The sequence below is a fragment of the Cheilinus undulatus genome, linkage group 5 (assembly GCF_018320785.1).
Source record: "Cheilinus undulatus linkage group 5, ASM1832078v1, whole genome shotgun sequence".
NCBI lineage: Eukaryota > Metazoa > Chordata > Actinopteri > Labriformes > Labridae > Cheilinus > Cheilinus undulatus.
In genome coordinates this window covers 26,111,244-26,124,096 of record NC_054869.1, presented here as the reverse complement: position 1 = coordinate 26,124,096, position 12,853 = coordinate 26,111,244, and positions in this window count along the sequence as shown.

Sequence of the window (12,853 nt, the reverse complement as noted above, 5' to 3'; positions counted from 1 at the left end):
TTTTTTCAGTTTAACAATGAAAAAAAAAAGTGTGCTTGTGCCTGCACCTTAGAAATCGAGTTAAAAGATTCCAGAGAAAGGAGAGAAAGAGACCACAGGAACGTTGTGGAAATATTTTTTCAGCAGAGACCCAAAAACAGAGGCTAGTTCTTAAAAGGTTACAGCAGCATTATGTAGAAATCAGTTTGGTGAACTTCAGTACTCACTGAATGCTGCTCAGCGCAACTCCACTGCCATAATACAAACACAGCGCTTTTTCCCTCCCCTTTACAGGAAACATGCTTTTGTTATCAGAGGATGCAAAGCCATCAGATGTAACACACCAGCTCACCATGTTGACAGACAGTGCACAGAAATATTACTGCCTTTTGTATGGATATGACTCTGCAAGTGTGTGCAGCATGGCGTTTGTGTCCTGCCCTTTGTAAAGCCAGTTAAGTTTTGTTTTTACACTGCCCCCTCCTGGCTAAAATAGTTACCATGTGTTAATAAAAATGCCATGTGTGAGCCTTGGAGAGCAGACGGCAGTTGATCTCTCTCCTGCAGAATTGTCTTTGCATTGTTGCCTTGGACACTATTTGTCCGTAAGTATGGTGTTCTTTATGTTTTGTGTTAGGGATAGAGGCAGAGGGTAATGTTTCAGTTTGTGCTTTGTATTTTCCACGGTATATTTGTAGTTGGTGGAGTTTTAGCTGTAAGCTAGCAGCATGACAAAGCATTTTGAGTTTGCTAATTATGGTTTTGGCTGTGCCTTATTTTCTGTTTATTTTTCTTAATGCAATTTGTAATTTCTTTATTGCAGTTTTACAAAAAGAAGCATGAAAGGATGCAAATTCTTCAATAAATGACAAGAAAAGTTATGCCTTGCAATTTTTGGAGGATTTTAAGTTGTTAGCTGACTGTCTAGCTTTGAACATCGGCTACTCATAGTGAGGACAGTACAGTAAAAGGACAAGAGCACGGCGGGCACAATTTTCAAGATAAAACGCAGTAAAGATGAGTCTAAGATCAGGCAAGACATATCAGCCAGCTTCTCAAGATGAGAAAACGGATAAGCAGCAAGAGCCTAAACAAAGTACTTATGCCCAGTCACAGTCTAGCTGTTCTCAGTTATCCAGGCATTCAAGTAAAGCTTCTTCAGCAAGCTCCTCAGCACTAAAGGCTCGTGCTAAAGCAGACGCTGCTCGTGCTCAGCTTGCTTTTGCAGAAAAAGAAGCTAGCATTATAAAGCAAAAAGCTGACCTTGAAGCAAATCTTCATATTCTGAAAAGCCAGAAAGCTGCTGCTGCTGCAACAGCTGAAGCTGCAGCCTATGAAGAGGATTCAAAATCTAGCAAAAGTGAACTTAGTCAGGAATTATTGGAGTTACCATTCAGTGCAACCCAACGTACTTCTGACTATGTACAGCAGCATGCAGAAACCCACCAGGGTGAAATATCATTTAAGACAGATCTGTCAGACTACCACACGAATTAGCATTAGCAAGGTGAAATGGCCAATAAAGAAGAAGCTGTTGGTCAGTCTGAGAAAAACACAGATGCTGATAAAAGGGAAGCTAGCTCCAAGCAAGAACAACAAAGACAAGGAGCTTACAGCTCAGAATCAGTAGCGCAGCCATTTTATCCACTGAGGGAATCTCCAGCTGAGCCTCAAGGTGTACAGGATATAACAAAGTATCTCATTCGTCGAGAAATGTTGAGTTCAGGGTTGCTTAGGTTTGATGACCGCCCAGAGAATTACTGGTCATGGAAAGCCTCATTTCAGAGTGCCACAATAGACCTCAACCTTTCAACCAGGGAAGAATTAGATTTAATGATAAAATGGCTTGGTGCAGAGTCTGCAGAGCAGGCAAAGAGGATACGTTCTGCGCATGTATTCAACCCTACAGCAGCACTTCAATTAGTTTGGCAAAGACTGGAAGAGTGTTATGGGTCTCCAGAAGCAGTTGAGCATGCATTGCTGAAAAAGATTGAAGACTTTCCTAAACTGACTAGCAAAGACAACATCAAGTTAAGGGAGTTGGGTGACATTCTTCAGGAAATAGAGTGTGCAAAAGGTGGTGGATATCTGCCTGGACTTTCATATTTGGACACAGCTCGGGGAGTAAACCCAATTGTGGAGAAGCTGCCTTACAGTTTACAGGAGAAATGGATTGCTTCAGGATCCAAATTCAAGGAGGAACACAGAGTGGCATTTCCCCCTTTTAGTTTCTTCTCCAGCTTTGTAAGACAACAGGCAAGAGTAAGAAATGACCCTAGTTTTGCCTTTACGTCTCCTAGCAATCAGAGCTTAAAACCTTCGAAGTATGTAAAAAGCACCAGCAGATCATCTGTAAATGTTCTCAAAACTGAAGTCGCCGAGAGCCCTCTACCAGTCAGACTAAGTCTCCTGAGAAAAATATTGAAAGCCCTGATAAGCAATGCCCAATACATAAAAAGCCACATCCCCAAAAAGTGCAGGAGCTTCAGAGCAAAACCTCTGGATGAGAGAAAGCTGTTCTTAAAAGACAATGGCATTTGCTTCAGATGTTGTGATTCAGTTCAACATGTGGCCAAGGACTGCAGAGCTCCCATCAAATGTCTGGAGTGCCATAGCGAGAAACACATCTCAGCGTTACATCCTGGTCCTCCTCCTACTACAACAGAGAGTAAAGAGGGTGATAGAGATGACGGCGGGGAGGTGAGTGGAAACACCATTCCTCCAGTTACATCTAAATGCACTGAGATTTGTGGCAATGAAGATAGTCAACAGTCATGCTCAAAAATCAGCCCAGTGTTGGTGTATCCTGCTGGAAAAAGAGAAGAAGCAAAGAAAATCTACGCGGTGCTGGATGAGCAAAGTAACAAGTCACTCGCTAAATCTGACTTCTTCAGTCTTTTCAACATAACAGCCCCATCAGACCCTTACACTCTGAAAACTTGTGCAGGTGTAAAAGAAGTTAGGGGCAGAAGAGCAGCAAACTTCATGATTGAGTCCTTAGATGGAAAAATAAAGCTTGACCTGCCTAATCTGATCGAATGTGACATGATTCCTGATGACCGCAGTGAGATCCCTTCTTCTGAGGTAGCACGTCAGCATCCACACCTACAGCGCGTTGCAGACAAGATTCCATCTGTGGATCCAGACGCCCCAATCCTTATACTCTTAGGCAGAGATATTCTACGAGTGCACAAGGTGAGGGAGCAAATCAACGGACCCCATAGTGCACCTTATGCGCAACGGCTTGACCTGGGATGGGTCATCGTGGGAGACATCTGCCTCGGGACTACACATAAGCCATCCAGCATCAACGTCATGAAAACCCATGTGCTCAGTAATGGTTGTGCATCAATTCTCAGCCCATGCCCAAGCACAATCTTTATTAAAGAGACACTCAACCACATGCCGTCTCACTTCCACTGTTCTCCTAGTTTCTGTACCCCAGAAGAACATCTCAGTGAGAGGGAAGACAAGTTAGGATCTACTGTCTTTCACAAAACCAAGGCAGACGACAAGCCAGCATTTTCAGTGGATGATCAAGTGTTTCTCAACATAATGGATCAAGAAGTTTACCAAGATGAGGGAAACAGCTGGGTAGCACCATTACCATTTCGCTCCCCCAGGCAACTCCTTCCCAGCAACAGAGGGCAAGCTATGAAGCGTTTTTGCTCTCTCAAGAAAATGCTGGACAGACATACCATCATGAAAAGGCAGTATGTTGACTTCATGCAGAAAATGCTTGAAAATGATCATGCAGAACCTGCTCCTCCACTTGAGAAAGACAAGGAACACTGGTATCTACCCTCTTTTGGTGTTTACCATCCCCGTAAACCTGACCAACTTAGAGTTGTCTTTGATTCCAGTGCAGAATATGAAGGAGTCTCCTTGAACAAAGTGCTGCTAAGTGGTCCTGATTTAAATAACACCCTTTTGGTTGTTCTACTACGTTTCAGAAAAGAACCAGTAGCATTCACAGCTGACATACAGCAAATGTTTTACTGTTTTGTTGTTAAAGAAGAGCACAGAGACTACCTCAGATACCTTTGGTATGAAGAAAACGACCCAAACAAAGGTGTGAGGGACTTTAGAATGAAAGTTCATGTGTTTGGCAACAGCCCCTCGCCAGCTGTGGCTATTTATTGCATGAGGTGTGCTGCAGGAACAGGGGAAAAAGAACATGGTGCTGATGCGAAGCAGTTTGTTGTTAGACATTTTTATGTTGATGATGGACTTGCCTCTGCAGCCACCCCTGAAGAAGCCATCAACATCTTAACAAGATCTCAAAAGATGCTTGCAGAGTCCAACCTAAAACTGCACAAAATTGCATCCAATAGCCACAAAGTCATGGAAGCATTTCCTGCTGAAGAACGAGCCAAAGATTTGAAAGATTTGGATCTTGGGTTGGACGATCTCCCTCTCCAGCGCAGCCTTGGAGTTCTGTGGAACCTTGAAACAGACAGTTTCACTTTCCAAGTATCTCAAGAGGAGAAACCATACACCAGGAGAGGTGTAGTGGCCACTGTAAACAGCTTGTTCGACCCTTTAGGATTTGTGGCTCCAGTGACTATGCAAGGAAAAACCCTTCTCCGTGAACTCTCATCAGAGCAAAATGAGTGGGATGAGCCACTCCCCTTGGACAAGAAAGAAGAATGGGATAGGTGGAAGGAGTCACTGAAAGATCTCCAGCATCTCCAGGTGCCAAGGTGCTATTTCCCCTTCTCACAGTCATCCGCTCAAAGAAAAGAGCTCTGCATCTTTTCAGATGCATCCACTCTTGCTATTGGAACTGTAGCCTACTTAAGAGCAACCGACAGTGAAGGTCAGTGCTACAGTGGTTTCATTATGGCCAAATCAAAACTAGCCCCAAGACCTGCACACACTGTACCACGACTAGAGTTATGTGCAGCTGTTCTAGCAGTGGAGCTGTATGAAGTTCTTAGAGATGAGCTGGACATCGAAGTAGATGCTGTCAAATTCTTCACTGACAGTAAGATAGTCCTTGGGTACATACACAATACCACCAGAAGGTTTTATACGTATGTTGCCAACAGGGTGACTCGCATCCGAAAATCAACACATCCTGAACAGTGGCACTACATCTCCACAGAGAGCAACCCTGCAGATCACGCCACCAGAATAGTTCATGCATCTCAGCTTCAGCACACTAACTGGTTCTCTGGGCCAGCCTTCTTAGCACAAACAAACTCAGAGCCACCATTGTCTGACATCTTCACACTAGTGGACCCTGAAGCAGATGCTGAAATACGGCCTGACGTTTCAACTCTGATCACAAAAACTTCAAAAGCCCACTTCCAGGCTCATCGGTTTGAGAGATTTTCTCACTGGATGCCTCTGTGCCGCACCATTGCTTCACTCATTCGTGTTGCAGCATCATTCAAGAAAACACTGAAGCAACAAAAATGCAAAGGATGGAAGTGTTACACTGAAGCAACCACCTCAGCAGAGATTCTGCATGCGCAAAGTGTAATTCTTCACTTTGTGCAGCTTGACATCTTCAAGGAAGAATACAGATGTATTGAGCAGCAACAGGCATTGCCAAAGCAAAGTCCACTCAGAAAGCTCAACCCCATCATAGATGAAGAAGGCTTACTTCGAGTTGGTGGTCGCTTAGCACCTGCTCATATCACCAAAGAGGAGAAGCACCCACTTATAATACCTCGTACCCACCACATCGCTATTCTCTTGGTGAGATATTACCATGAGAAGGTAGCACACCAGGGACGTCACATCACAGAGGGAGCCATAAGAGCTGCAGGCTTCTGGATCACTGGGAGCAAAGGCCTGGTTTCATCAGTTATCTTTAAGTGTGTCATCTGTCGCAGGCTCAGAGGAACACTACAAATTCAAAAGATGGCAGACTTACCAGTTGACAGGCTTTCACCAATGCCACCCTTTACCAATGTTGGACTTGATATCTTTGGTCCATGGACTGTGGTTACACGCCGTACAAGGGGAGGTTGTGCAGACAGCAAAAGGTGTGCTTTTCACATGTATGGCTACAAGGGCAGTGCACATCGAACTGATTGAATCCATGTCCACTTCCAGTTTTATAAACGCACTGAGAAGGTTTTTTTGCATTCGTGGACCTGCAAAACTTCTTCGCTCTGACAGGGGTACTAATTTTGTTGGTGCCTCCAAAGAGCTAAAACTTGAACACACTAATGCCACACTGAACAACTACCTCCAGGAAAAAGGCTGCACATGGCAGTTTAACCCTCCACACTCCTCACATATGGGAGGTTCGTGGGAAAGACTCATTGGTGTTGCTAGGCGGATCCTGGATGCCATGTTTCTTCAGTCACCACACACTCGACTCACACATGAAGTTTTAAGTACTTTTATGTGTGAAGTGATGGCAATCATGAATGCTAGACCGTTAGTACCAGTGTCTACAGACCCAAACATGCCAGCTGTTCTCACACCAGCAGTGATCCTTACCCAGAAGACGAGTGCACTCTCAGCACCCTCTGGCAACTTTGACCCGGCAGAACTACATACAAAACAATGGAAACAAGTCCAGTGTCTTGCAGACACCTTCTGGAAGAGGTGGAAAGGAGAATACCTGGCCACTCTTCAAGGTCGTCGAAAGTGGATGGATGCCAAGCCCAACATCAAAGTTGGAGATCTTGTTTTGCTCAAGGATAACCAGGCTCACAGGAATGACTGGCCAGTGGGTCTTGTCATCAAAACATTCCCGAGCGATGATGACAGAGTTCGTAAGGCTGAAGTAAGGACAGTAAAGGATGGGACTGTGAAAGTGTTTCTAAGACCTATCTCTGAAATGGTTGTTCTATTGTCAGAAGTGTAGTAGGACGTAATTCTCTCTTGCATTTGATTCAACATGTTAAAGTTTAAGTGGTACAATATTATTGTGCCAGGCGGGGAGTGTCCTGCCCTTTGTAAAGCCAGTTAAGTTTTGTTTTTACACTGCCCCCTCCTGGCTAAAATAGTTACCATGTGTTAATAAAAATGCCATGTGTGAGCCTTGGAGAGCAGACGGCAGTTGATCTCTCTCCTGCAGAATTGTCTTTGCATTGTTGCCTTGGACACTATTTGTCCGTAAGTATGGTGTTCTTTATGTTTTGTGTTAGGGATAGAGGCAGAGGGTAATGTTTCAGTTTGTGCTTTGTATTTTCCACGGTATATTTGTAGTTGGTGGAGTTTTAGCTGTAAGCTAGCAGCATGACAAAGCATTTTGAGTTTGCTAATTATGGTTTTGGCTGTGCCTTATTTTCTGTTTATTTTTCTTAATGCAATTTGTAATTTCTTTATTGCAGTTTTACAAAAAGAAGCATGAAAGGATGCAAATTCTTCAATAAATGACAAGAAAAGTTATGCCTTGCAATTTTTGGAGGATTTTAAGTTGTTAGCTGACTGTCTAGCTTTGAACATCGGCTACTCATAGTGAGGACAGTACAGTTTGAATACTGCACATGGAGTGTGTGCACATGCATTGTTGTCATGATGTGTAGGCCTTGGCTTACATGTGGCTATATTTGAGGGGGTTATTTATTACATGCAAGTTGAGGTTTTAAGGAGCCAGGCAAGGAAAGAGACTTTCTGATGAAAGATGGATTTATTTGTGTACAAATCTGAGATATAACTTGGGTACAATGCAATGATCTGTTGTGAATCATATCTGCAGGGATGTACTCTGTGCAGGTGGATTGTTGCTTTCCCATTTGCTGTGATAGCAGATCATAATAGTGCCTTGCTGGCAAAGTTATATAACCAGTTTTCAACTGTCTAACAGCATCAGTCAGCTATGCATTTGAACTGAAGCCGACTGCTAGTTCAAGTTCTTGCCAGTGTGTGAAAGCCTGTCATAAATTTACTCTAGTCTCGAACTTCCTGCTCAACCACTCTTTTTTTTTAAGCTTCTTTAATTCATCACGAACTTTTACACAGTGGACAAAATTGTTGATACCCTTCCATTAAAGAAAGAAAAACCCACAATGGTCATGGAAATAACTTGAAACTGACAAAAGTAATAATAAATAAAAATTAACTGAAATTTAACTAATGAAATCAGACATTGCTTTTGAATTGTGGTTCAACAATCATTTTAACAAGACTAGGTTAAAACCTAGTATATGGCTGACCGCAATTATCTGGGATGCTAGTTGAAATGCCAAACTGAATTGTGTGTTCTGGCAGAGCGGTTAGTTTTTGGGTTGTGTAATTGTGCTGTCCCTTATGTCTATGGGTTGAGACTTGGAGGACCCTTCAAGTTTAAAACATAAATCCCTGTTGGTAGGAAACAGCTAGCCAGACAGATCGACTGAATATGTTTTTCCATTCACCTGGGAATGCTCTCATAGAAAGTGTTTGGGAAGGGCAGGACTTTTCAGACATTTTTCAGAAAGTGATTGGAGGAACGTTCTGTCCGTAATTCATGACGGGCTATCAGAGCGACAAATGACGTAGTGCGCATGTGCTAGTCTTGTGCAAGCCACTGCTGCCTTAAATCATGAATGACGGGGCTTCATGTAAAAGTGATGCCAAGGCCCATCAGGAGACGTGCAAAAACAACTTCTGTGCAGACAAGCTTTTGGTGTGGCCCAGTTCTGATTGAGTGTCGCTTTTCTCCAGCTACATCTGAGCTAACGGCTACCGCGGCAGCAGGCACTTGATACACCGGAAAACACCACTGTAACGATCACAAACCCATGCCGAAACAGAGCAATAGAGGAGCGAAAACATCTTTTTTTTTTTTTTTTTGGTCACAGAAAGCTTTCAGTTTTGCTTTCTGCCTTTGTTTTAATAAAGAGACGTTGTCCAGTTCTGACCACACTGCTGCTGTGCCTAAGTCCGAGCATTGTATAAAACTGCTCACAATAACTAACCCTTTCCCTGTAACTATCACGTACTACTGCTGAAGCAGGTTAGAGGAGCGAAAACACCTTTTCTGACATGAAAAGCTTTCAGTGTTGCCCTCAGCGCTTGTTTTAAAAATAAAAGTACAGTTCTGACCAAAGTGCCGCTCACTGTTCCCTCTAAGGGTTTTGACGGTGCAATTCCGCACTGCTCCCCACCTCTCTGCACAGAAGAAAAAAAAAGTTGCCCATTCAGATATCCCCAACGAGTTTTCACTGTTTTTTCCTAATATGGGCTGTGATCAGAGGCACGTTAATGAGCAGGCTAGCTGGTACTGCAGCCTAGGGTTTCTACCTCCATGGGGGCCTCATACATGGGATATGTAAAGCGTGGCTATCACATAATGTAACAGTCGACACACTGATGGCAGGGCCTGATATTGACAGCCACCGAATGTGGGTGGATTCCAGGGTTCCTCAGCGAGGCACTTTGGTGAGTTGAATTTATCAGCATCGCAAACTCCACCTCCCTCTAACTGTGCTTGGCTCTTAGTGTCAGAGTGTGTGTGAATTGGATGCCTGTTTCAATGACTGATTTACACATAAAGGGAGGATTTTTTCTGAAATAACTGTCATGTGGACAAATGTTTTTGTGCATCCGTCGTGCGTCTTTGCGCAGACACTTTTGGCTTCATGTTGTTCACACAACAACGCAAACACTAACGCCACTTACAGATACACAAACACAAGCTAACATGTTGGTGGTATAGACCTGAGGCTTCTTTCTGCAAAGGAGAAAAGGATTCAACACAGAGCTGAACTTTTCTCCCCCTTTAAAGCTCCTCTCTGACTATGGCACATATGTGCGTCAATGCTGTCTGTATGACTAATCGCTCTCTGTCTCTCTCTCCTTAGCGAGCTTCAGACTGTTACATTATTGTTTTTTTTAACATTCCACTTCTCTATTTTTTCATGACAATACACCCTGATGGATAAACATCAGTATATGAACTCATCATCAAAACATTTGCTACGTGCCACATTGCAGGAAATATCGATTTACAGTATATTGATAATTGACAGATCAAAAACATCGTAAAATCTCTTAAACCATTATAACTGATCAGCAGGGCAAAAATGTCTCTGTTTTTATCATTTTATTTATTTCAGTAATGAGAGTTAAATCAGCTGATTACATCCTGGAGGAGTTTAAAGCTTCAGCAGCTGAGAAGGGTCCTTACTAACTGTTCATGCCTCCCATAACAGAACTCTAGAGTTAGCAGAGACTCCTTAAATCCACATTTAATTAGTCATTACACTGACCTCTAAATTAACTCAAGATAGGAAATTCCACAAATGCCTTGGAAACAGTCAGTTTGGAAGAAGTTTTCATGTGCAGACCTGTGATGAGGGACTGCTAGAGTTAGTGATGATAAATGTTTTACAGAAAACAAAGCTCAAAGAAATACTTTAACTCTCAACACTTTAATACATAAAGTTTAATACATTGAACTCTAGTAAATAAGAGGACTAAGATCAGTCTGTAAATATTAGGCTGTCTCTAATCAATATCCCAAATCTTACCAGTGAAGATCATTCAAAACAGAGAGGGGTGATGTGGAAAAAAAAAATCACCATGAATGGATTTATTGTTTGGGAGCCATTCGCCAAAGAACAAAAACTTCAAATTTGGTAAACTTATAGTGTTAGTTTTAATGTGAACTTATAAGGTATGAACAAGTCAGTTTTCAGACATTCTGAGTAATGTCTAGTAAGCTTAGATTACCTCAAGGGCCCAGGTCAGGCTGTAAGGTCATGTTTGGGGACTCTCAGAGTCTCTCCTCCTCCTAGGCTGATGATCATAACTTCACTTGCAGATGCTGGTTAGATAAGATCCACTATTTTTTTCTTATGTTAAGGTTGTTTCTTCACATCTAATGTGTCTGTGAACCTTTCACACAGACATCCCCACTCCAAACAAGGATAATGCCTGAGACGTTGAGTGGAGTCAGTGTAAGCATCCTCGAGTTATGGTCAAGGTTGCCTTAATGGCATAGAAGGGTGAGCTACTTTAGGCTTATTGAGTAATCTGGCTTCAACACAATGCTATGCTGATCAATGTTGTTAATTTATCTTTGTCTTCAACAACTAAACAGCACATCAGCCAGCTGTGTCTTCTCAACTCAGTACTTGAGTAATTTCCCCATCAGTTTCCCCTTCAAGCTTACCATTCAATTAAAAACTGTCTCTTTTTCCCCAAGGAAGGCATTAAAGTCTCAACCAGATTTCCTTAAATTTAACTCATCATCAGATTGCATTTTAGTTTTACATAGTACAATTTCAAGATATTTGGGGAAAAGAGACTGAAATTGTTTAGAAATCTGAGAGCTGTTGAAATGATTTGGCCAGCAACAGCTTGTGAATCATTGCAGTGTTTCTGCAGATGTTATCTGATAAAAATACCTTCTACACAGGATCTCTTAGAATACATTTCAAGGAAAGAAAGTTTGAATTGAATTCCTGGTAGCCTCATATAAATAGTATCACAAAGGAAATGTCTTTTCAAGAGAAAAAATAAAAAGAAGAAGAAGGTTGCCACCCACTTTTTGTTCCTCAGACTCACAGCTCGTTTCACAGAGTCATTTTTAAAGACAAAAAAAAACAACCAGTCATGCTGTGGTCAGCCGATCTGGTTGGAACTCGGCCCTACTTGCAAGTGAGTTGAATGACTCAAAAACTGCGTGGGAGTTGGCAGAAAATTGTGCAGTGTGTACATGGGACAAATTACAGGAAAGGGGAGAGGTGGAATATCTGCACAAATGTGCTTGGTTGCTGTGATTTTTTTTCTAGAGAAAAAAAAAATCAGCACGAGTGACTTTAATGCATGGCTTAGGAGCAGACTTTTTAGAGGTGAACTGGTTTAGGGTTAATAAAATTAAATCAAATGTAATAAAACTAGAAACAATACCAACAAAAGCTTGTACATATCTAAATCTTAATTTTAATACTTTGCAAGTTTCTGTATTTTTGTTTTTAATCTTATATTGCTGTACATTGGGAGGAAAGCTAACCAGAGTCAAAGTCCTTATTGCGTAAGCCTACCTGGCCAATAAAGCTGATCCTAAATATCAAGCCCACTCTGGCCCTGGGCCAACACCTCACTATGCCTGCTGACTCCTCTAGTCTCAGGAACACACCTCAATCACCTCACATGCACATTTGCACAAATTAGTCTACTAACTATGCCAATTACTGTGGTAAAATGCCTCATCTCACATGCATATTTGCACTAATAGATTATACTAACTACAACGTCAATTACTGTAAAAAACCTCATCTCATATGCATATTTGCTAAGCTAGGTTGGCTGTCACCAGCTACGGGGGGCTGGCCAGCTAAAACTGAGAATAAAGGTTTGAATTCAGTGGTGTGTAGCCGTGTTTTCTAAAGAGTCACCCTGTCCTCCAGAGCTCCAAATGAACTACATTTGATGCACGTACAATGATCAGTCGAGGAGGACGGGGAGCTGAACATCTGGCACACCGAGCAGGAGAGGCAGAAGCAGAGAGAGATTCTGAGGCTAAGCTAGGCTAAGTTGTTGTAAAAGAGGAATGGGAGGCGAAGAGAAAAGCAGCCAAACTGCGAGGGTGCTTGTAGTTGGCTGTATGTACACCTAAACACACAACAGCTATACAAAAGTAGTGATTAGTAGTAGAAAGACTGAAAATTTTAACTTTAGCTTGATCGACGCTTAGAGAAACAACAACAGAGCAACCACACAAACAGGAAGTGACGAAATACGCTCACTGTCAGCCATATTGGTGGATGGGGACATAAGGGGTAGGAAACTGAAGCAAAAAACAGCAATTTTAGATTTCATAGAAAATCTATACATATTTATGATTTTGTCATTGTTCCAGTTGCAAACCAGTGTACCCAAGAAGTCTTCTGAGCAGTATGAATGACAATTGCAGCAACAGGGGGGTTTGCAAATCGAGACATACAGACAAACAGCTCACCAATTATAGTGGTAAAAT